Consider the following 24,606-nt stretch of genomic DNA (forward strand, 5'->3'; position numbering starts at 1 on the left):
CCTGGTCCTTCAGAGCCCTCACCTCCACTCCTCCACACTCCCCTGCCTGAGGGAATTACAATCTGTGGATACAGACTCATGCCACTATCGTTCCTCCCAGATTATTTAATTTAAAGGAGAAATTCCTGACCAGGGAAGAGACAGTAAAAGGGAGTGATACAACATTTTTATGGTGCTTGTGGCTCTTTGCACTAAGGCTTAAATCCTCCTACCTTTTAAACAAACCAAAACAGATAGACTAGAATCTAATATTTGGCAATTCCCCAAGAAACATTCATAGTAGATGATTATCCACAGAAGAACATGAGTTTACAAGCCCAAATAATTAGACTCTGGTAAAGTAAAGCAAAAAAAAAAAAAAAAAAAAGAACACAGTAGGCTACCTGAAGCAGAACAACTTGAATAGTCAGAAGAATAATTTAGCGTATATATACATATGATAAATATGCTTAAGGACATATAAAAAGATATTAGTAATGTAAAGCAGAATAAGAAGTCTTAAGAAGAACCAAGTAAAATGCTAGCTGTAGAAACATATATAATAGTTGACATGGAGAACACAATATATGGGATAAATAATAGGGTAGAATAAAGCTAAAGGAAGAATTAGTAAATTGGAGGATTAGAAGGAGAAACTCATTCTAAAAGCAGCAGGAGTGCTTGCTTCAGCAGCACATATACTAAAATTGGAACGATACTGAGAAGATTAGCATGGCCCCTGGGTAAGGATGACACACAAATTTGTGAAGCGTTCCATATTTGAAATAAGTAAATAAATAAAAGCAGGAGAGAATAAATAGACAGAAAATAAAATCAGAGACAAATTTAAAAGCTAACAGATAGAACATAGAAATAAAAATACTAACAACCAGATAATAGGATCCTAATATGAATGGGGTGAGGAAATGGAAAGAAGAAATTATTTAAAAAAATAAAGAATATAAAGCTTCTGCAATTAATGAATGATACAATCCTTCAATGGAAAAGGTTTGTACAGTACCAGATAGGAAAAATCTATACCTAATCACATCATAATAAAATATTAAAATTTTAAAGCAAAGAAAAAAAAACTTAAAGATTCCAGAATGGAAGGGAAAAACAGGGACTCCTGTGAAGTAACACAAGTCAGATAATGCTAGAGTTTTCAAGAACATTGAAGACAAAATGGATATGGAAATTAGAAAATATTTATAAAGGCAATGGATTCTGGTTTTAAAGAATTGTGGGAAAAACCACTTGTGCTTGTTGGAAAGGATTATGTACCCTAGAAAGCCTGTTTTAATCCTGACTCATTTGTGGAGGCAGTTTCTTTTAATCCCTAATCAGCACTGTAGGTTGGAAACTGGATTAGATTATCTCTACAGAGATGTGACCCACCCAATGCAGGTATTAACCTTTGATTACAGGGAGATGTGACTCTACCCATTCCAGATGGGTCTTGATTAGTTTACTGGAATCCTTTAAAAGAGGAAACATTTTTGAAAAAGCTTCAGAGCTACAAAGAACCACAAGAGCCCATTAAGCCAGAGACCTTTGGAGATGAAGAAGGAACTTGCCCTTGGGGGAGCTTCATGAAACAAGCAGCCTGGAGAGAAAGCTAGCAGACATCACCATGTTTGCCATATGCCTTTCTAGTTGAGAGAGAAACCCTGCACTTCAGCAGCCTTTCTTGATTGAAGGTAACCTCTTGTTGGTGCTTTAATTTGGACATATTTATACACCTGCTTCAATTTAGACATTTTCAAATTAAATACAGCATTAGAACTGTAAACTTGCAACTTAATAAATCCCCCCTTTTCAAAGCTGTTCTGTATCTGGTATACTGCATTCCAGCAACTAGCAAACTAGAACACCATTTCAAACCTAGAATTCTATCATTATCCAAATATGAAAGGATAATTAAAAATGCATTCAACCATACAAGGCTTCACAAGGTCTGGCATGCAAAATTCCATGCTAAAAATATTTTTTCAGGACATACACAAGGAAAAGTTAGGCATGCTGCAAGAGAAAGGCACAGTAAAAATGGTTAAATAACTTGGTAACATTTATTGTTCATTGTTCAAAAGCTGTTGCTTTGAAAAGTCAGCAAAAGTAAAAGATCTCTAGTAAAACTGATCAAACAATACATGGAAATATAGAAAAATAAAATAAGGAGGACAACAGGGAACAATTATAGATACAACAGAGATTCTAAAGAGAATATTGTAAACAACTATATATTAACAAATCTGAAACCTAGAAGAAATAGAAAAGGTGAAGTGTCAAAACTAGCACAACAAGAACTAGAGAACATAATGTTCAGACTGTTTTAAAGGTGAATTTTGCTAAAATTTCAAGACATAGCTAATAACTAAATTATACAGGTTTACTGAGAAAAGTTAAAAAACAAAAACCACCAGGCTAATTACATGGGGCAAGAGTAATATTGTATTTAAAACCAAATAAAAATAATATAAGAAGTTAAAACTATAGGCCCACTTCATATAAAATATAGATGGAAAATTTTAAAGTAAAATTTTAGCTATGTGACTCCAAAAATGCATCATGATGATATGGATATTACGTGTTTGCAAAGATCTAATCTTGAAGATAAATGGACTCAAGAGTTTTTTGATGAAATGATAAAATGTCTGATTTGCTTTAAACCAGTTTGGAGGTTGTGAAGGAGAAATATCATCACATAATTGTGTATTCATCACCATGATCATTTTTAGAATATTTGCATCACACCAGAAAAAGAAATAGAAGGAAAAAAAATCAGATAAATCTATAACTGTAATTCAAGACAGTAATGGAATTGTAAAGGGAAAATATATGACTATTAATTTATGATGAGATTTTTTTAAATTCTTGTCAAAATCATCATATACACAGTGTCTTTAATTTGTCAAAGGTAATATCACAAAAACCCATAGCAGCATTTTCTTTAATGGTGAATTTAGGTGCTTTTCCTATTAAATTGGGAATATGAAATGGTAATGGTCATTAGCACTACTACTATTTAACATAATGCTGGAAGTACTAGCCAATGCTATAAGAAAAGATAAAAAAAGAAAAGAAAAGAAAAGAAACATAGGGTTTGGCGAGGACAAGACCAAACAGTCATTATTTGCAGACAAAACAGAGAATTCAGCCAGTCTGGAGAATAAAAATTCAATTTACCACAATCAATAGGATTTTAATACCATAAAAATGTCAGTTATCCCCCAGATTGATCTATAAGCTCAATTCAATCTCATTCAATATACTGGTTGGATACTTGGGGATCAATAACTCATTTGAAACTTTATAAGGAAGTATAAAGATCCATGAACATTTAATTCAGCCTTGAAAAAGAATGTTACAGGGCAGGAGCAAGAAGTTTGCTTTCTCAGACATTTAGTGTATCTCAAAACCATGATAATGAAAATGAGGTGATATTGGGACAGGAACAAAATATGAACAATGAAACTACATAGAAAGTTCAGAGATCTAAATATTCTGAAAACTTTATATATGACAGAGATGGCAGCACAAATCAAAGTTGAAAGAACGGTTTGTTTAGTGAATAGGGTTTGGGAAACTAGCTCATTATATAAAGAAAAAGTAAAACTGCATCTCTAATATCTCATAAAATGCTGGAATTTGTATAAATATAGAAGTAAATGTAAAAGGAAAAAGTATAGAGTTAACCAGAAGAATCTGCAGGAGAAAATATTTTTGACATAGGCATGAAAAGACTTCTTAAATACAACTTCCAAAGCATAATTATAATACCAAAAAGCTTGGGTTGTATCAAAAGTACATATTTTTCAATTCAACAAAGGACATCATAAAGTTAATAAATAACAAATGAGGAGAACTCAACATACCAAAAAAAAGAACATCAACTGACACATAGCCAAGGGATAACTGACAGAAAAGATATTCACAGAAGAAATCCAAATGTCTACCAAGTGTATGAAGAAATGCTCAAAATCAGTAGTGATCTGATTTGCAAATGAGAGCAACAAATTGACAAGATTTATTGGATAGATAGAAAGATAGAAAGCAAGGAAGTGCAAAGTGTTTGTAGCGTGCAGGATTATCAGAACTTTCCAGCCCTATGCAAGGATACTGACTGAAGCATCATTTGCAGTGGGAAGCAGTTGGAGGTTTTCTGAATGTCCATGACCGGGAGAGTGAATAGGCAAAATGTGATGCGTGCACTTCATGGAATAAGTCAGAATAAATAGTCAATACGTATATATAGTAACATAGCTGATCTGCAAATACAGTGCTGATAGGTATATAACATAGAATACAATTTATGTAAGCTGAAAATACACACATACAAAACAATAATTTACATTTTAAGATAATATCCAAACAAAAGGATGCACATTATACATTAGAATAATTGCCTATGGGAATGAAAAAGGAAATGGGGTCAAAGGGAATGAATGAATAAATGTGTAGCCAACTTTACATGAACCATTGATATGAATTCACTATGAACTGAGGGGTGTGAAGTTATGATTAATTCAACACTCAGCAGCAAAGCTCTAAAATGAAACTTAATTAATAGGAAACACATATATACATGTGTCACATTGCATTACTGAGAGAGAGATAGGAGATGGAGAAGGATAATGAAGCATACAATGAAGAAACAATCATAGTAAAACATCGGCTGATGATTCACGCACTTGCCTGGTCACAGACCCTGAGAAGCACCAACCCTACTCACCGTACCCGGGAAGAATACCTCGGTGAAGCGGTGGCGGTGTTGAAAAGAATTTCGTGAGTCTTGCAGGTGGCTTTCAGAAACCAGCTTTACTAAGCAAGAACAAGCATCAGCAGGCACAGCACCCGTTCAGGTGGGATCAGCCCCAACAGGCTGGCCTTTCCCCTAGGGTTAAGCCCTTCTGTAGAGCCGCAGTGGGGCACAGTGTGCATGCTTATGCTGAGGTGGCCGCATGTCTTTATACTGCGCATGCTCCCCTTCGCTCCCCCTGCAATAACTGACCTAGTCATCTTGCCCTTGATCGACGGTGCGGCTTAGTGGTTTGGCTCAGAACGTTCTATCTCCAGTCTCAGCCCTAACCTCACAGCCCCCGCCTCGACATTCTCCTCCACCTTTCCCTACCTATTGTCTTCCTAACAACTCCTGCTTATTCTCACTCCTCTGAATTCTTTCTAATTGCTTGGGAAGATGACCGTAGCTTTTCACGGTAGGTAGATGAAGACTGACCACAAGCAAATGTTGATTCATACCAGAAACACCAGCATAAACACTTTCCATGGTCCAAAAACACTTTCACCTTAACCCTAAATTAGTATATAGAGCTTTGTAATCCTGAAGTCTAAAGGGGAAGTGAAGGAGGTATAACTTTTAATTAATAGCAAAATGTGTGATAGCAATGACTATTCAATTTCAAAAGATCTATAGCCGTAGGTTTGGAGTCTCTCTTTCCCAAGACTCTAGTTTCTCTTTCTCCTTCCCTTCTGCCCTGCCATGGCTATCTCAGAAACCGAGGCAAGAAGCAGTGATTATATAATTGGTTTTTACCACTAAAGAGCTTTTGGTGGGCCCATGTATTGCGAGGGTTTTATAGCAGCTATAAGAGGTGTCATCTTCACAGCTGTGATGGCTGAGATTCTGGCATTGACCTGTCCTCCCCATAAAGACAACCATTCCATCCTTCGTTCGGTCCTTCCGAATCTACCCTTCATTGTGCTCCACACTGCTCTATGACCCACAAGTCTGACCTTTGCAGACTCTGTTCATGGATCCCCTTATCCTCTGGCTCCCAGGTGAGTTTGGCCAATGAGGAGTCCTGGCAGGAGACAGAAGGAAAGGAGAAGTCTCCCCCAATTTTCTTCCTGAAGGGCTGCTGTAGACCTGCTACATTTCCAGATATCCTAGCTATAGTCTTTTGGCATTCTCCAGAAGCCTTTTCTTTTAGGGATCCAGGAATCACTTGGTCTCCTCACATATTCAGACCTAGAGGTGGTACCAAAGCACCACTGTTACTAGTCCTAGGGCACTTCACTATCACTTATGGTTTTCCTATCCCCACAACTCTGAATATAGTTCCTTTGATAAAAAAAAAACTCCTCATATTATCCCAATTTGATTGGGCCATCTGTTTCTACTGGGACCTGACCAACTGACCTGACCTGCTCCATACTTGGCAAAAAGCTTGGGTATAACTATGTCTCTCTTTGATGTTCCTTTTATGCTCTCTGTACACTCAGAGTTTCACATTTCAATGTTGATGGGAGGCTGGGAACCAATGTTATACACAATATAAGGGACTTGGTCCAGGATCATCCAAAATATGCTAGGAAAACCTTTGAGAAAGACTGACCAAAGCTTTTTTCCCTTTGTTCCCCAAAAGTATCACCATTCCACATGGGGACATTTTACCCAAGACTAACCTCTGTGCTTTTATAGGTTTCATTACAATTGTAACAGTTTTATGTTTCACTGTTAAGTGTTGAATAAAATTTTACCCATAAAAAGTAAATCACTGCAAATCCCTAGACAAATGGAATGGTCTTAGCATCACAATATTAATTTATATGGCATGTGTGGTATAACTTTCATTGGCAGCGTATCACTCAGATTAAAATGACTTACAGGGTTAAAGAATCGTTGGGGCTGGCTAAGAAAGAATGAGTCTAGAAGACAAATGTACTAAATGGATATCGATAAGCTAAACATAGGGATCAGTTCACCACGCTACTGGTGGCAGACAACTCAGAGGTGAAATAATAGAGCTGTTAACTGCTTGAGCAAAGAGTCTCAATTTCAGAAAGAAAATAAAGAAAAATAGCCTGCCTACAAATCCTGCACATGGGGTTTTAGAGGGCACAGTACAATGAATACAATGAGAATCACTTGAGAGAGCTGTGGAGTGTCCTGGAGTTTCATTCATGCACCCTCACTTTGTATCCCTAACTCTGTTATTACTTAAAAGCAAGCTGTTGGTGTTACTTTTTAATATGCTTTCTTCCCACTGCATACACAGCTCAAAGACAAAGACTCATGGGACAGATATACATAAGCAACAATATTCAAGACTCTCTCCTAGCCACCCATGCACAAATGTGTCCTAGTAAGTTTCCGGCTCTATTCTAAGCACCGAGAAGTGAGCAGTCAATAAAAGAGTCCCTACCCTCATGAAGCTCACCTTCTAGCTTTGCATGTTGGAGCAGGTGGAAGTGAGGAGGGTGGGCAGTAATAATAGACAAATGCATGAGATTTGCAGAAGCAAAAAGGTTTAAGAAGAAAAACAAATGATGAGAGGGGCTCTTTTAGAAAGTTTGGGCAGAAGAGTCAGTGACTAGCTAATAAAGAAAGATAAATCAGTTAAGGTCTTCTCTGGCAAGGAAAGTATTCACATTATTTAACGCAGTGGTGCACAGCAGGTATACTTAAAAACACAGAGGATGCTAATTAAATATTTGTACACTGGGTGGCCACAAGTAGACCAGACTTCAGCCTCTCCTTAAACGTATCCTGCTGGTGTAGAAAGCAGCCCAGCAGCTGTGGTGTCCTGGAGAAAACAATGCATTGCCATCACAATTCCCCATAAGTCTGATTTTATACACTCTTTTGATCCTGAGATGTAATGACAGATAAAGCTCTGTAGGAAGGGATCAGAGGAAGGTAAGTGACAGGTACCAAGTGAGTCCCACAGGCTATCAACCTGTCACAAGGAAACTAAGGATGATAAGAGCTTATATCTGTAAAGCTCTAGCCTCCAAGGAGACCACGGGTCTCTTTTCTGATCACCTTTTAAAGTAATTAGACATCAAGACATCCCTTGATGGTACAAGGACGCTCTCCTAGGCTTTATTTCATATACGGTAAAACTGAGGCCCTGAGTTATTCATTGAGTTCCCTATCTAAGGTTAAACTATGACTAGATGGGTCAAAATAAAGGACTGAGGTAATTGAGTACATTATTAAGAGAAATACACACAGACACACACCAGTCTACTGCAGGGAAAATGAGGGATTTCTGCTTGTACTGTGTAAAATGATTACATGTACCTAACCGTTGTTTTCCTCTCCCTTGCAGTCTACTTATAAGGCCATCCCAGAGATTATAAATGCAGTTTGAAAGGTAGTGGAAAGGGCAGAGGCCGTACAAATAAGCGCACAATTTAAGAACACAGATAATAATATATATAACACAGATTGAAGTAGTTGCCTATGGGGCTGTAGGAGGGTGACTGGGCCCAAGGAATGGAGATAAAGAGGAATAAATAAGTGAATAAAACCAAAACATGGATTTGGCTTGTGTTGGTGATGATAATATACATGATTAACCTAACCCAACCTTTGTACCAGAGGTGAAAAACAAACCAAGAAACACCATATGTGTCGGAGTCACACAGGTCTGTTTTAAATACTGACCCACTGACAGATTAACTTCCCTGAATCCCAGTGTCCTTATCTGAAAAACAGGGATAACAATATAGACAGACCATCTCACTGGTTTTCAAAATTATTGACACATGGGAAAGACACTACGGTAGAAAGAACAAGTGCTGGCCAAAATACAGTAATCTTTTTCTTTCTGAGCACACAAAGACAGTACTATTTAGCACTTTGAAGTTAGCAAAATCATGTGACTAGTTCCAGGAGATAGCATATGAAATGAAGTAACATATAATATCCAGGCTGAGTCAGCAAAATGTCTCAGGGAGATTCCCAATTTCCTTCTTTCCCTTTAGCAGAGAATTCAAGGTGTCTAAATGGCAGGACCAAAAGTCGAAGCAGCCAGAATGAATGAGTCACTGCACAGAGAACAGCTTCTTGGATAGTTCCTGTGACCCACAGTGGATTTTGCAAGGGGAAAGAAGTAAGCACTTGTTGTGTTAAGTCACTGGGTTCCTGGGGTTGTTTGTTACTGCAGCATACTTTAGTCTAACACGACTTAAACACATGCAATAATCATTAGTGTCCTGTCTTCTGTAGTCAGGAGGAGCTGACCCCAGTTCCTGTAGGAAATGAATGCCAGGAAGAAATTGTGTATTGATCTGTCAGCCTTTTGAACTTTCACATGAAATAAGGGGCTGGGTGTGGAAACCTAGGGAGAAGACGTCAGCCATGATCTACCACTGGAATCCAGAAAGCTGAGTTAATGATGTTCAACAACCACCACAAATCTGACTGGCCTGCTTCTGGGTGGGGAACTTACCCTTAATCCCTAGATCACCAGCCCCCTCTGCATTTTTCCCCAGGAGCTGCTAAAGCCCAAAACAAATCTCCTTATACGACGATTTTGCAGCAGTCCTTCCCCTGCCTCAGAGTAATGGGAACTGTGTGTTATCTCTTCTTAGAAAATTAAAGTTTTACTTGGCCAAAGTCAAAAGGTAATACAATTCCATAACCTTGTGGTTTCATCTGTTTATTACTTACTGCTTGGTGAGAAAACAATAAATAAAATATCTGTGCATGTAATATCCCCTTTTCCCTCCAGGGACATGTGCAGATTCCAAATTTCTAAATAACCTCAGTGTGAAGCACTGTCTGCAAACAGCCCACCAGCTTCTTTACAGCCCTCTCATTAACCTTTTCAACCCTCCAATTCCTGTTTCTTGGGTACAGTCACTTCTGTTTCATACTGTTAGGGCAAATTATGGCTTAGACTAAAATGAACAGAGCAGGCAGGCCCATTCTCACACACACCCAGACACAAAGAGTGTGTTAGCCCCTGTGTAATTATAGAACTATAAAGCTTCAAGAGCGGTCCATAAAATAAAGGAGAAAGGGGTGGGTATATGGAGGACAGCGTAAGTCAAAGGAAAACTGATCTTGGTCATTGTATCTAGCAGATGGTTCTACATCCCAAACAGCTGATAACTGTGCTAAGAAGACCAAGAAAACAAAACCACACCCTCACAACCCTGCAATTTCCTGACCTTAAGAGTTTCAAGTTGCCCTGGAAGAAGTAAAGGGATCCTGAGGTTATTGGGAGGCCTGGGAGTGGGGGGATAGGGGCAGGGAGACAACTGCTTATTGCTGGTGAGTGTAGGCTGCTACCTACCATTTCCTGCCTGCTCTTCTAACACTGGCTCAGCCATATCATTCTTATAGAATGAGCTGGAGGGCCTCAGGAATTCCAATTCTTAAAGACCCACGAAAAGTCATTAAGATTCTAGATTCCAGTAGTTCATCATTGTGTGATCCTTTCCAATGTGATCTATGCAGGCTTGATTGCTTGGTCCTACTGCCTTCTTGCTGCTTCCCTCAACTCCATCAAAACAGAAGAGGATCCCACACAATTTCACAGAAATATCTTTGAAATAATGCACTGGTACCCCAGGCAATTTTAAGCCTCTTATCTCCAATGATGGAATAATTTTTACCTCCTGTGTAAGGAATTTCATTCATCAACTAAAAAAATTGCAGGGTCGATAAAGGTGGAAGAGAACTTCCTAGGGCTTCTAAAAACCACACAAAGTCTTGTTGGAGCCAGAGGTGATGCTGCTTCAGGAATCTGAGTGATGGACAGTGAAGGAGAAAAAATAAGTCAGAGCAAACTGTGGCTTTTCTCTTGCCTGTTTGGCTGTGTTTAGGTGAACTTTTCTGGGTTGATCCCTCAGAAGTTCCTTTTGGCAGTGGTGGCAGAGGAAAATGTCTTGGCATTGCTGCTTTCCTACACTGTGGGCTCTGGCCTGGAAGCAGAGGTACCTGAGCTTTCCCCTGTCCCTTAGTCTTCCATGATCCTTCCCCTCACTAGAACTTGGGACTACAAGACAGGTCCTGCAGTCCCTTCTTCTTCCCTCCCCTGAGCCACCATCACTGAACTCCTTGTGCCCCTTCACCAAAGGCTACCCTTCGCTGCCGCCACTTTCCCCCAGAGAGACCATCTACAAAGCACACTGTTCTCTACCTTGAGGCTTTTGTTAACAGGATAACTGAGAAAATGGGAGGAGAAGAGAAGCTAGAAACTCTCCTACTGCTCAAGGAAATATCAGCATCATGGGTGGGGAAAGCCCAGGTGATCAGAGAGGGAGCTTCAGTCATGGGAGAGAGGTAGGAGGTAGATGATGGGAGAAGCTTCGGAACCTGCTGTAGGAGTTCAGATCAAGAACATTCACCACTTTTCCTGCATGTGCGAGTGGGTGTACATGCCTGTGTATATGAACATGAGGGTGTTGAGGGAAAACTGACATCTTTGACAATAATTATAATCACCAAGAAACTTTAAAAGTGAAAAAGAACTAAAACTTTGGCTAACTAAAAGTAATACTAATTACAGCCTTTATGCAAATTAAGTCTAATTATCATGCAACACAATAATATGTCTATCACCATAAAGTGTCAGGTTAACTTTCTTATAAATTTTCAAATCTGAACTTTTTTTTCCTGTACAAGACTTGTGCCAGTACAGAGTCTATAAATTAACATGACTGCATTGTCTTTTCACATTCTTGGTCTATATTTCCTCAGGGTTGTTTATAGTTGTCCTACAATTTTTAAATAGTCCTTATGCTCTGAGGAAATAATTCTTTTATCTATTATGTGTGCTGCCAGTATTTTTTGCAGCTTGGCATTTGTCTTTTAATTTTTTGGTATCTTAAATCCTTTATAATCATGTCTCATGTACTCACTTCTAATGCAGTATATTCACCTACTAACAAATTTTTTAAAAACAAACAGAAGCTATCTCCTAAATCCATTTGCTGATGGCTAAAATTCCTTTGAACAGGAAATAATCCCTCATTCGACAATTACAGATAAAAGGTTTACAAATGCGTACAGCCTTAGAGATAGTGTGTTTCTGGACAACCTGTATGATAGAACAGAGACTTTCCTATGTCGTTGCTTTGTTTTGCTTTGGGCGAGGGACTGTTGCATTTAGAAAGCAGTTGAGAATTCAGTACCTGAAGGTTGAGGGAAGCATGGCCACCAAAAGGAGCTCCAGAGCCCAAGACTGACCACCCACTCCCAGAATCTCCCCTATCCCTCCCAGTCAGGGTTAGATACCTCTCAACTGTGGTCCCATAGCATCCATGTCTACCCTTGCCATATCCCACTGATCACTCTGCACTACACCTCCCGTTTACCTCTTCGACTTGCCTGCTTCACTACAAAGTGTTTGGGGGACAAGAAGTGCCTCTAACGAGGTCGTCAATCTATCCTATCACAGAGCGCTCTGCCTAGTAGGTTTTATTAAACACTCATTAGATAAATGAGTAAAGGAATCAATAAATCAATAAACCAATGTTATTATTTTCCTCTGGGCTTACATCACTGGATCACTGCCTTCTACCTTAGAAAAATAGAAAGGGACTGGGTACTGGGGAGAGAATTCAAGCTGAGAGGATGAGTTGCTACAGGCTGGCTCCACCCTTCCAGTGTCAGGCCCAAAATAGTTGCAGGAATATATATACCAATAGCACCCCACTCAAAGACTGTGGCCTCCTCAGGATGCAGATTCCAACACAACAAGGTGAATGAGGGGAATGCTTCCACCTCTGCCCCTCCCCCAGGAGCTACTCTAATCAGCCAAAATCCTTTCATTCTTCCAGTTTAAACCCTGAACCAGGGACAACTGGGTTTTCAGGAGCTGCCCAGAAGAAAGGACCTCACTGAGCAGGGGGATCTTGTTAAAGCCATAGCTTCTTCAGCACTCCTCTGGGTATTTTATGATTGCTCTGGCTTGAATTTTCTTTACTTTCTTGGAGATTTGCTGAGATTTCAAGCTTTCATTAGCTGATCTCATAATACCACCCCCCTTACTTCTGTATGTATGATCTCTGCAATGAATCTCACAGTCTAGTCTAGACCACGTGGGTGCTGTGAGGCCTGCCAACAGGGCTGGGCATCCTCCTGCCTTCCTGGAAAATTCAGCCCATCCAACCTGGATCTGCCTAGTTCTGGTGCCTTGTGTTGACCTATGCTCTACCACACCCCCACCTCCCCATTCCCCAAGCCCTGTAAACATACTCAACCTGGACCAGGGATCCCTGCCTGCCCATGTCAGAACATGCTCTGGACACTGTCAGCTCTGCCTGGACACCATCTGTTCTTGCACATCACACACCAGAGGGTTATTTGTTGCTCTAGGTTTTTCTTGCATCCATTGCTGAGTATGTACCCCTACCTGCTGACCTCTGCTCTCAAACTTCTTTTTCCCAAGGGTTTTAAGCTGGGTTTCTGGACCCCCATTTTCCTCCTTGGGTTTGCCTCCTGGTTACGCAGGGAACCATCCAGGATGTCTCTCAGAATTCCAGGAAGTTTAAAGATAACTGCAGGTATCTTTAAATGCTGCCTGTGCCCCTCCCAACATACATGTAGTTCTTCGATTCCAGTGGGGACTCTCCCAGCACTGCTCACTTGGCTCATCATTGTCCATACCTGTCCTAAAAGGGGGACATAAGTATAAACACCACCTGGGCCACCTGGTAGAAGTATAAAATAAAATAAGATTTATTTTGAGGAGCTCATTCTCAGAGCAGTGGAATGCACAGGTTCCTATGCTTTAGCCAACCCGGGAACAGAGTTCTGAGTTGGACACAGCTGGGTACACTGTAGTAAGGGCTCTGTAGAGAGAACCTGCCCCGTGTGTTCTAAGGAACATCTAGCTGACTGCATGACAATGAGAGTTTTTGGATTGAAGAGATCTGCTGTGACTATCAATCTGTCCTTCCACTCAGCTAACCCAGGTAACTCAGCGCATTTTCTAAGTTACAAAAAGCAGTGAAGAAATGAGCCTCTAACTCATCTGGATATCTCCCCTCAAACCCTCATGTCTGGCTCACTGCCAGGCCCCCATTCTCAATTCAAGTGCCCAGTCTATCTCACACAAGCCTATTCTCAGCCCCTACATAAAGATCCCTAGTGTGCTTCTCTTTAGGCCCCAGCAAAATAAAATGTTTACAAATAAATACATAGAGCCTTAGAGATAAAACATTAGTGTGTTTCAGGTAAATGTGTTTTATTTGTTTTGGGAAAGAGGTTTCCTTTAGAAAGCAGTAGATATTCAGTGCCAGCATGGGGCAAGGGAGTGGGGCTACCAAAAAGAGCCCTTGAGCCGCTCTGGGCTTCCCTGGGTTTCCCATTGCAGGGACCTCACCCCTCCCTGCAAAGCCTCTTTTTCACTTTCTCAATCTCATCACTTCCCATCAAAATACATTCATCTTCCATTTGATTCTCCTAGGAACCTGCTCTCTAACTGAATTATAGAATCAGAGAATTTTAGGCATACACAATCCACCATGAAGTAGGAACAAAAGTAAGCTCTCTTTCCCAGCGTAGGAAGTCAGAGGATGCTTTTTGTGAGAGATGGGTATTTTTTTGTTCTTCCTTTTTTGTCTTTGTAGCCCCTCCCCTTCCTTGCTTGTCCTACCTCTTCCCTCTGGCACCCTGTCAACTGCATTCTTTTAACATTGACCCCACTCTTCAGCTATTTGATCCTGGGCAACTGTCCTAACTTCTTTGTGTCTTTGTTTTCTCATCAGCAAAATGGAATTATAATAGTACTTTTTTCAGAGGATGGCCCAAAGGATTAATGAGATAATCTTGCATAAATCACTTAGCGTTGTACCTGGCACTTAATAAATGTTGGCTCTTATTCTTTCCTTAAGCTTTTATATCTATTAATTTTTCTTTAAGAATCAATCCAAATCTATCGTTCTATCAAGTTGTATTTAAGGGCAATGTACTTTACGGTTTCCAGGTACTACAACTGCATTTAACCAAAGAGGATGCTTCCATCTGATGGCAGACTATACCTGGAGAATTTCAAGCTTCATAGCAAATGAAGGAGAGAAGTGCTTTGGGTCAGGTAGGGTTCATGGATCCCTGATATCAAGAGATATAGGTGGATACCTATTGCACTAACATCTAGAGACAGACTTGAGTTTGTTTTATGACTTCGTTAAGGCTCCAAGCCTGGAAAAAGACAACCAGGACTAATTTTCACAGCTCTACTAGAAAAGGAGGTTATAATAATTTTATTTCTCCTGCTCAAATTATATAGTCATTTCTTCTTAATTGTACTCAAAAGAGTTAAAGTGTGACCTGAATAATTTAATTGAAATACCTAAACACTGAGGCTATTTAACAACAAGTGATGTTTATTCTTCATGCTTTTATAGATTTTTTTCCAGGTCCAAATCAATTCCACTATTCTGCTAAACATTGACATAAGTTTTGGAAGACATGTATTGTAAAGTTGTCTCTAGTTTTTGCCAAAGGCTGATATCTTACTTAGTTTACTTCCCCCAAATTCTATACAAACAGTAAAAACCCTATAAGGTGAGACCACCCTGAACTGCCTTCCAGTTATGAAAAACAGGGCTTATTTCTTAATGTTAAAGTCAAAGTTGTAGCATATTTCCTTCACCGCTTTTTATTGAAAGCCCCCTTGGAGCAGTCTTCATTGCCTTTTAATTGTCTGTGTTTGTTTTCTTCATTTCTCTTATTAAAGCAAAGTTGGCAGAGGGGTTGAGGGAGAGTGTAACTGTACCTCTGCAACCTTCAAAGTCATCTTTAATCTTGTAATCGCCTTCATCATCAGTTGACCTCCCTTTTCCCTTGCCTCTGTTTTTGTCTTGATCTGTTCGGAAAAGCCTTACTCATTCCCATTTGCTCACATTAATTCACTCTGCTCTTTGACTGTCCTAACTTGAATTGTACGCTTTCATTTGATTCCCTCCTGTCCCTTTCTTTTCTAAGTCAGATTTTTTTCTTTGCCACCCTTTGTAAACCCACTTCACAAAGAATAAGCAATCTTGAATCTTCCCTTCCAGAGCAATTGTAATTCACTATGCTTTAATTATAGTGTCTATTCAGATGTTCAAAATTCATAGTTTTAGATTTTAATACTTCTTCCCTCTGCACCGTATTTATTAGATTAATTCCCCAAATATGTTTTTTTTTTTTTTGAAGTTTAATACCCTAGGTCTTTGAAGCCACTGCTTACATAAAGAATTCAAGACAATCATGATCACTGGTCAAAAGGCAGCTGCCACTATATAATCTGCTATTGTTACACCCAGACCCTCTACTTTTCTTCTCTCAGCTTGATTTCCTAGCATCTTACTCAAGGTACCATCCTCTCCCTATCTTGGGACACACTCACTATGACTTTTCCTATAGTCCATGGAAATCTGCACCTGGGAAACTGCAGGGAAAGGTAAATGAATTAAGATTTGGCTTTTTTTTTTTTAATTATCATTCACTTTCATTCTGGATGCTTGGTAAGTTGGGGCACCGCACTTCATCCGTCTATACCTTCATTTCCATAAAAGTGAAATGAGGAGGGAAGGTTTTCTAAATACTTCTACCTCTTGTAAGTATCATGCTGCTACAATTTTAATTTATTCCCCACAACCATGGGGTTGCATTTCTGACACACTACTCTGAACTATGGATTTATTTTTTAAATATATATTTTATTTTAATATATTACATAGTCAAATCTTCTTTATCTTTTTTTAACATTATGGTAAAATTTACACAATAAACTGCAAATATTTAAAGTATACAATTTCATACATATGCACCCATGAACTACCATCACAGTCAAGACAATGTTCATATCCATCATCCCTACTTTGGGATTATTCAAATATTAGTTATGATCCCATATTATATACCTTGTGGATCTTTAGTTAAAATTCTTGGTGGTCATATTTTTGAGGTCATTTCAAGGTTCATAGTATATATCTTTAACTTATCACAGTCTACGTTCAAGTGATATTATAGCACTTCATGTATAGTTTAATAACCTCACAAACATATTTCATTTCTCCCCTCCTCACCTTTGTGACCTTGTTCTCATACATCTGCCTTTAAAACTTCAAAACTTCAAAAAAAGCACATTTGGGGAATTAATTAGCCTAATAAATATGGTGCAGAGGGAAGGAATATTAAAATCTATAGTTGGATGGAATTTAGATGGAATCTGAATTGACTATAATTAAACTTACATATGTTATAAACCAATATACATTGCTGTTATTTTTATTTTAAATAGCCATTTTCTTTTAAAGAGATTAAAATGTTTTTTCAATCATATGGTACCCACAGCTAACATAGCCAGTGGTCTTCATCCCTGTGTATGGATCCATATTTCCATCTGGTGCCACTTTCCTTCTACCTGAAAGACTTCCTTTCTTTTAGTGCAGGTCTGTTAGTAACAATTCTTCCAGTTTATTCATGTCTGAAAAAAATATTTATTTAACATTAGTTTTTGAAACATATTTTTGCTGGGTATAGAATTCTAATTGACAACTGTTTTCCTTCAGGACTTTAAATATTGATTCCACTTGTTTTGTCACTTGTGTTATTTCTGATAACAAATCTATTCTTGTTCTTCATACATAATGTACTTTTTTCCTATGGATGCTTTCAGAATTTTTTCCATATCACTGGTTTTAAGAAATTTGATTATGATATGTGTGGGTATAGTTTTCATTGTGTCTCTTGGGGCTTTTGTTAAGACTTGGAATTATGGATTTATAGTTTTCCTCAAATTTGGAAAATGTCTGGCCATTATACTTTCCAATGAATTTTATATCCAGCCCTTCCCTGTTTTAAGGACTCCAATGACATGTATCTTTGGCCTGTTTAATTGTATCAGTTCTTTTTTCTTTTTTTGCAGACTTTTTTCTCCATGTCTTTCATTTTGGTTCGTGTCTGCTGCAGTTTTCTTGTTCAGTAACTCATTCTTCTGCATTTTTAAATCTGTCATTAATCCTATCCAATTTATTTTTTATCTCAGAAATTCTTTTATTATATCCTGCATGTCTCTCCTTAATATGCTCAATCTTTTCTCTAGCTTTTGAACATATTGAATGTAAATTACCTGGAAACAGTTTGGTTCTTTCCAATCATGATTTCAAGCATTGCTAGGCAAGACAAAAGCAGCATTTAGAATAGGACTAATTTTAACACAATGCTGAGACAAGACCCTTCTAATTACTCTACCTGATGCCCCTTGAATTATAAGTTTTTCCACTCTGACTGGGAGACACAGAAATATTCCCAGCACTGTATGAACTTTAAAACTTGTTTCCTCTAATTTTTCCAAATGGTTCTTTTCTTTTCCTGGCCTCAGGATGTTTCCTCACAAGTATGGGCTGACCAGCACTCCACTGAAAATTCAAGGAGATCTTCTGCAGATCTCCAGATCTTTCTATGCAGTTCTCTCCTCAGCAGTACTCTGCCTTGCAAACTCTAGCCACTTTTGACTCCCCAGACTTCCAGCTCTATCTCTTCAAGTTAGAGAGATCACCATGATCCTCTTGAGATCCCCCTCCCTACACCATAGACTAGAAGATATCTCTTGGTAGTAGCTGGGGCAATTGCAGGGCTCACTTCATTTGTTTTCTACATTCAGGGACCACTGTCCTTGTAGGATGTCATTTCCAACACCTTACAAGCCATTGTTTCATACAAGTTGTCCAGTATTATATTTGTTTCATGAGAGAATGTAAATATAGCCTCTGTTATACCATCTCGGCCAGAAGCAGAAGTTCCCCACCTTAGCTTGAACTGCTATAAAGCTGTCATTTGGATGTGCACCCCTCACAGCATTTACTAACTCTATTTCAAGGACCATCCATTTGCATTCCAACAGTACAGCTCAAGTCATTCTCAACAATCTCCCTTAGCCCTGCATCTAAATACATATTTATGTCTACTATTACATTATTTATTTTTTCTTCACCACACAGCTTTCTTGAAATATCATAATTGCTTATTGTTTTTCTTTTCTATCTTGGTTTCCATTAAGGCAAGTGTCTTCTCTATTTGTAAATTACACAGCTAAAGAAATCTAAGGAGAAGCAAGCTCATCAGTGTTGGTGTTGGCTTAATTTCAGTTTCAAGAACCCAGAAACAAAAGTTCAGTCATTTGGATGGTCTTATTCTGAATCCATTTTTCATGTTTTATATTTACCTATTTGATGATGAATTCCAAGGATGGGGAAGAATTTCTTCAAAATAGAAAAGAAGTAAACTTTTCAGGGAAGAGAGAAACTTCCTGTCCCAATTGTTCACTGTTTCCCATGTATGAACTTTCTCTTTCTCATCAATGCCACACCTAAACAGCAATTCTTTCTGCAAAGTTTTTCTTATTTCTAAAGCTCACATGCATTCATTACATATCCTCCTATTCCAGCTAATATTTAATGTTTGGATTAAAGACATATGCGCACATACACACTCCTATCTAACCCTCTTTTATGCTGAACATAGACTATTTCTCAACCCACTTTTTTCATGCACTGTAACAAAAAGACTCTGATGCTACAAAATAAATAAATGATACTAGAACTGAAGTCCTGGGGGAAACCTTTCAGTTGAAAGTCTGCTAATAGACAGTAAAGTGCCCTGTGCCCTAGGAAAGAAAGGTGCAATGAAACCCCTTAATATTATTGCCACAGTTAGACTAGCTCAAAGTACACAATAGAGCTAGAGAAATTTCCTTTAATCTAGTTCCTGTGATTTCACCCTGTCACCTTTATTTTACATCAGGTGACAGAATAAAAAGTTTTCTGTCCTAACTCCTGGCTTCCCAGTGGGCCTGTCCTCCATGTTGACACGCTACTTTTTTCTGTTCTCCTAGCAGCAGGGAGCATTCAGACACTGTGGATGGGGCCCAAGCATGCAATCTGCCAGGAGCCTGAGGTCCCAGCCTCATCATCCAGGAACAAAGAGAAACAAGTTGCAAGCCTGTTCTGAGGCTCAACACCTCCCTATGCATTGTCAGGGAAATTAGGATCAGTCAAACTCTTTCAGAGCTCAGTTTCCCAGACACAGAGAAGGGTTCCATTGTCCACCAAGAGGTGATTTCTCCCTGACCATCTTCCTCTCAGTCTCATTATAACCAAACAGGGAGTTGTTAGACATCATTTTTTCTCAAAAGTTATTGCCTGTCTTTTGAATTTAATCCTTACAAATTGTTAGGAATTGAATCATGTCCTCCACAAAGACGTGTTCAAGTCTTAATCCATATTTTTGTGAGTATAAACACATTTGTGAATAGGACATTTGAAGATCCTATTTAAGTATGGCCAAAATGAATGTATGGCCTTTTATCCATATGACTAGAGACCTTATAAAGAGGGAATTTGGGAGCAGTCAGAAAAAGTCAAAAGCCAAGAATCAGTGGGAAAACAGAAAAACAGACACAAGGAGAGACTGCCACATGATGAAGGATTGCCATCAACAGAATGCCACTGACACCAGGAGAAAGAATAAATTTGCCAACAACTTGATTTGGGACTCGTAGTCTCCAAAACCAAGTGGCCATGAATGCTGATTGTTTAAAACAACCCATTCTGTGGTATTTGTCATAGCAGCCCAGGCAAACTAATATGCTAACACAGCCAATCTCATCATGTAGTCTATCCAGACAATATTTTCAGAGGCAAGGAAGGGACCTACATAGTCTCCTACCTATCCTTGAAAAGTGCATAGAATATTGGAGAAATGTCAATGTCACCTTGAATGAATCAACAATACCTGGTTCTTCTTTAAATTAATAATAAATTTTTCTCTCCTCAAAATGCACAGCTTACATTTGAATGCCTTCATATTCACTTATTTAACAAATATTTATCAGGTCTTTGTTCTATGCAACGCACAGTGATAGGTGGTTGAAATGTAAAATAAATAAGGCAGACATGGTCCCAGTCTTCACAGGATTTACTTGCAATAGTGGTTAAGGTCCAGATGAGAGGACAAGACCAGGATATAACACACATCAGGGGACACTATTCAGGCTCTGAAAGACCAGGGTAGACTTCCCTGTGGAAAGAACACCTAAGTTGAAACCTACAAGATAAGGAGAGAAACACAAGGTAAGGAGGTGAGGTGGGAAAGACGGGGAGGAAAAGAGTATTCTAGGTATAGGGATCCATCAGAAACCAAAGATCTCTATGAGCAGTTTAATGAGACTTGAGTCTATGTGAGCTTGGAGTGGAGTGGAGGATATAATGAGAGATCTCGGGAGGGGCCAAATGTAAGGCTTGCCATCTAGGTGAGGAGTTTGGGTTTTAATATGGAGACAATGGAGTGTCATTGAAGGGTTTTAAACAGGGACCCAACAGGAACAGAACCTGTTCTGTTAGAGAGATCATTCTGGTTGTAGTGGGAGAAATGAACCCTGGGAGTGGGCACAATTCAAGATAAGGAGCATTATTAGGCAGCTATCACAGCCTAGTCAAGGAATAATGGTGGTTTGAATCAAATTAGTGGCAGTAGATTTTAGAAAGGTAGATAGATTTTTTAATTGTTTATGAAGCATACTCAGTGGGGGTGAGTGAGTGATTGAAGACAGAGGTACAGGAGAGAGAGGGAAGAGTTAAGCAAGCTGTTTTCATTAGTAGGATTGTGGTGCCATTTGGTTAATAGGAAACAGCTAGGTAGGTGCAGGTCCATAGTGACTATGAAATTCTTCTGTTATCAGCCTGGTTGAGGTGCCTGTGAGAAGTAAGAGGGTGGAGAGATCAAGTTGTCTTCCCAGCTCTCTTGTACCCATTCTCACTTGTGAAATGGAGGATAACAAAGAGGGTAGTATAAAACAAAGAAGTCGAAGCATGACATAAAGAGATTTTTCTCAAGGACTCACAGGAAATCCACAGCTGGGTCCCCAATATCTGATCTAAAGTCAGATGTAACCATCTCCCTGTATAAGATAATTTCTGATTTTCTATTAAGTGTCAGATAGTGGTTTGGAGTCGGTCCAAAGGCCCCAGAGCTAGAGACATATTTTAAATAATTCAAATAGATCAATAAATCACATGGAAGTACAGAAACCATTGAGGCCAGCTTTTCATCTTCAGGCTTGATTTGGGCCAACTATTTATCTTGCCTCTGAAGATGGAGACAGCTGGAGGTTGAACCATCAGCCCCTGGAAGCTGCATTCTGCACCCCTTTCCATCCTCCTCTGTCCCATGCTCCTCATGCTAAGGATCCAGAGCCTCCTCATCCTTCAACTCCTCCTCTTGTTTGCAGTGCCATCTCATCCTGTAAATGTGGTTCTTCTCCTCTGACCCCTCTCCTGTTTCCCTTGCCACCAGGCTACCATGCAGATTAGCAGATGTCTGCTTCCTTGACAACTTGAAAACATACCACCCTCTCTTTCAAGTCTCCAGACCTGGCTGAGGCCTGAGAACAGGTCCTCCAGGCTATTATGACCACCCTCTATCTTCTAAGCCTGCAAATGCTGAATAATTGGGCTGTAATTTTATGAAAGAATTCTCGTTCCACCAAGCTCATCCAGACTATAGAGTCAGTGCTTTTACACAAGGAACTGGAAATGTAAATAGAGAAAGATGATTGTCACAAGGCCCACAAAGACCTAATTATAAACGGACATTATTTAATTTCATGTTTAACCCTTAAGGTAAAGGCCCAGAATGTGCCAGAAAGTTTTCCCATGTTAATTTCTCTCCCATGGATAGTTTAGCCACGCTCCCCGCTTATGAAAACAGGCTTGCTTCTACTTCTGCCCACAAATATCTTTGGCTTCACTTTCTTCTCAGTGATTCTTTCTTGTTTTTAAAAATCTGGTTTTATGTTAACTCACCTTTTAGTGTTTATACAACTAATAATGATAATGACACCAACTAACATCAATAGAATGCCTACTATGTAGCAGGCCCTGGGGTGTGTTTTAGGACCTTTTTGCATGTGAGCTCATGTAATTTTCATAAAACTCTATGGGATAGATTTTATTATTTCTATTTCAAAGATAGAAAACTGAGGCTCAGAGAGAATAATTGGCCTAAATTTAGTGCATGTAATTGGCAAAGGTGGGATTAAGCCCAGGTCTCTCTGATTCCAAAATCCATGTTCATCCACTGTACCACAATAGCTCTTCTATAAAATTTTCCTTAAAAAAGTAAAATTCTCTCTAGGGCTTGATGAAATCCTAATACCCACTTCAAGCAATAGTCATCCTGGTTTCACTTCACTTCTCCCCGAGATCACATGGTCTCTACAAAGCAAGCTAGGCCATTTCCTAAAATGCAAAGAAAAGAAGGAATATTCACTGAGCACCATCAGGAGCCTGGGCATTTAAGAATTTTATCCTATTGACTCTTCATAGCCACCAAGGATGGAAGTATCATCACATTATTCTTTACAATGAGAAGTTTTAAATAAGTTTAGATAACTTGTCTCATGGTCACAGACCAAGTGATTTGCAGCACGAAGTTGACTTGTATCACTCTGACTTCCAAGCTTAGGAAGTTGTCCAATCCCAGTTGTCACTGCTCATAGAAATCAGACAGACTTTCCTCTTCATTAATTTTTATGAAATGCCTGAGATGAAGGTCTCAAACATATTATCAAGCAATTCATTCTGTTCTTCTGACGTAGTCCCACCAAAACCTTGAGTCCTGATTTTGTTCCTCATTTCCATCTATTCTTCACGGCACATGCTTCCCAAGACCTGAGGCTATGCCTGCCCCAAATTAAGGTAATATCCGGAGTTTTACTTCCAATATGGTCCAGTAAGCATCTATCATACCAACCCTCTCTCAGATAGCAACCACAAATTCTAGACAAAATACAAAAGACAAGAAAAGAAAACATGAAGGCTCTAGAGAATTTTTTTTAAAAAGGAAGATTCTGGAGGGGTTTAACACATTGAAGGAAGAAATTTCATGAAATGTGTTTCCCTTTCTTATGACTTTCAGACTGAGCCAGCATTGCATAGGGTGGTTTAAACTCAAATACTAAAAAACATAATCTTCCTGACCAAAGAACAACGTATGGGAAAATTACATCCACTTGAAAGAAATGAGAATACCTGGAAAAAGGAAGGAGCCTAGAAGAGAAAGTCACAAACTCTGTATATAAATGCTACCCAAATCTCTGGTTCACCCATGTACTAAACAATGCCAAAAGATTCTAAGCAAGTCAATAAGGATAAAAGAACTGCATATTTGAGTTGTTAGTCAAGAAACAAGGTTGGCATTTTTAATCCAACCAAATTAATTTCCTGGTAAGGCAAAAAAAAATGAATAAATAAAAAATCATCAATACTCTTCAGAGGCTTATAACAGGACCTGGAGATTCCACAACAAAATATCCACAGTGTTGAGGGTAGGTTCAAACTTATTTCACATTCAAATAACCAGGAAAATTCAAAGAACCAAGAGAAAAAATAACACTAGAGACAACCTCAAGATGGCCCAGATTTTGGAAATAGCAGAGAATTTTAAGGCAGCTATTAGAGGCATAGTGCATGATATAAAATAAGTTAGACTCACAATGAATAAAATATAGTAAATATAAGCAAGGGGACTTTTGCTTTTAAATACAGAAAATTCTAGAATGGTGAAATAAATTGACAGAGTCAAGAAACTTGAAGATAGAAATTATCCAATCTGAAGATTAGGGGAAAAGTGATTTTAAAAATGGACAGGCTGGATAGCTCATTTAAACAATCCGAACACAGGGAGCCCAGAATAAGAATGAGAGCCTTTAATCCTCATTCTTTAGCTTAATGTAATGCCTGGATACATCCCAGAATATACTAAGCAAATAATCAAAAAGTATTGGCTAAGTCCCTTAAGGAATAGGAGAAAAATTGAACTATTAAAATTCTACCCCAGGGAAACCCTGGACATTGTGCCAAACATTGGAGACA

At 38.9% G+C, this 24,606-nt stretch overlaps 1 non-coding gene across 1 annotated transcript; it reads left to right on the forward strand.

Moving 5' to 3' along the window:
- The first annotated feature begins 656 nt into the window (after positions 1 to 656).
- On the forward strand, positions 657 to 763 carry LOC143681800 (U6 spliceosomal RNA). The gene has a single exon (XR_013174859.1). It is a non-coding gene; the product is annotated as a U6 spliceosomal RNA (small nuclear RNA).
- The last annotated feature ends 23,843 nt before the right edge of the window (positions 764 to 24,606 follow it).

The sequence above is a fragment of the Tamandua tetradactyla genome, chromosome 4 (genome assembly GCF_023851605.1).
Source record: "Tamandua tetradactyla isolate mTamTet1 chromosome 4, mTamTet1.pri, whole genome shotgun sequence".
NCBI classification, from domain to species: Eukaryota; Metazoa; Chordata; class Mammalia; order Pilosa; family Myrmecophagidae; genus Tamandua; species Tamandua tetradactyla.